General features: G+C 36.8%; 1 protein-coding gene across 1 annotated transcript in view; it reads right to left on the reverse strand.

Moving 5' to 3' along the window:
* The window catches only part of LOC106683607 (cytochrome P450 4C1), a 25,240-nt gene that overhangs the window by 3,464 nt on the left and 20,057 nt on the right, over nucleotides 1–1,719 (reverse strand). The gene's annotated exons all lie outside the window — the stretch shown is intronic.

Here is a 1,719-nt window from a genome sequence, read left to right on the forward strand (position 1 = left end):
AATATATATATATAAATGGGTGACCGCATAACTTAAAATATGAAGAAGATGGTCAGGGTTGAGGTGAAAAAAGAGCAAAATTGTTTTCAACTATTTAATGTCCGATGTTTGGCCCCACTTTGCAGGGCTTCGTTAGGGCTGTTCAAAGCGATAAACAGACCTATGTTTGACCTGTCTGTTGAAAACTATTTTGCTCTTTTTTGACCGTAACCCTGACCATCTTCTTCATATTTTAAATGGAGTTGAGTGTTGTCGGTGGTTTTAAAGATATGGAGATCCGAATGTTAAAATCAATTTTTTTTTGTAAATAATTGAAACAGACACCATTTTCTTATTCCATTTACTATGGTTAGTAACTTTGACTAGTAACTATATGCAGTTTTCTTAAAGTAATAAAAAATTGGGATGAAATAACTGCCTTTTTTCTTCCGTACTCGCGGACCAAGTGGTGAGGTAATCTACATCAGAGAGCTCGACAACGCATGTTCAATTGGTAAGGTATGGTGGATAGAAGATGAATTCATGGGAAGATTGGTGAGTTTCACGAGTATTCCCCGTAAATCCTCCCAGGATGCAAACTCCACTCCGTAAGTTATTCACTTGTCATACAGAGTAGCAGTTACTGGTTGGGGGTGCTGCAGCATCCCATGGTGCATAAGCATATACCAGCAAGTGAATGCGACTTATATGCGAAGTATATCCTTTTTACTGTATTTTCTTATTTTCAAGAATTGTTTCGGCAACAAAAGTGACGCACAATTTTTTTTTTAGTCCAACAAGGATGTCGCGTAATGTTTTTAGCCCCAAAAGTGTTGAGAACCGCTGGCGTAGGGGATGGCTAGTCCCAAGATATTCGCCTGACTCCTTGCAGGAACGGATTCTTCTATTCTCTATATGATATTCGCTTATAGTCAAGAGGGTTGCCAGTCCTACAGGTATACATTGCTGCCCTTGGTGAAAGGACAGAGACGGCTGAAAGGTATTCTCTCGGTTTCGCACCAGTAGGTGCAGGGTAGTGGAGACATTTACATTTATCCACTCAGAGAGTGGAATAAGAATTTTTATTTATAAAAATAGAGTTATAATTTTCTGATTCACAGGTGTATATTATTACTGACTGCCTCCTAAGTATGTGAATCTGTCAGGTGGATTATCAATTTTGTTCTAGTGATAACTTTGGGCTTGCTATTTATAATACGTTAGCTTTTAGTAGACCAGAAATTTCTATTGTAATCTTTATTGATTCAAACAATACATTTAGAAATACAAAAATATAATAAATGACTGTACACAAGTTAATTTAACGTATTTACATAATTATTATAAATTAATGTGACGATAGTTTAGTTGAGGTATGTAGTGGTTCACGTCTCGGCAGTTAGGTTGCACTGGATTGGGCCGTAACGGGTCTTGCGGTAGCTATAGCAGTGTCCAACAGATAATAGCAGGGTCACTCACTATACACGGTTTGTAAGGTGAATGGTGTTGCCGTTGGTTCGACTTAGTCCCGTCAGATGTATGAGGTGGGGTATTAATTTTTTTTTCTTCTTTACATGAATACGAATATAAAAACTGAAATTCTAACAGCTTCAACTTCCGAGCAACTTAGGAAGCTTTATGAAAATCTTGAGAATTATTTTTTCATCTACAGCTCTTAAGCAATGAATTTCTTGTTAAACTTGGTAAAAATCGTTGTTCTTTCATAATAAACTTTCATCA

Source organism: Halyomorpha halys, unplaced genomic scaffold, assembly GCF_000696795.3.
Source record: "Halyomorpha halys isolate HHAL.00 unplaced genomic scaffold, Hhal_1.1 Scaffold499.1, whole genome shotgun sequence".
In the NCBI taxonomy this organism is placed as follows: domain Eukaryota; kingdom Metazoa; phylum Arthropoda; class Insecta; order Hemiptera; family Pentatomidae; genus Halyomorpha; species Halyomorpha halys.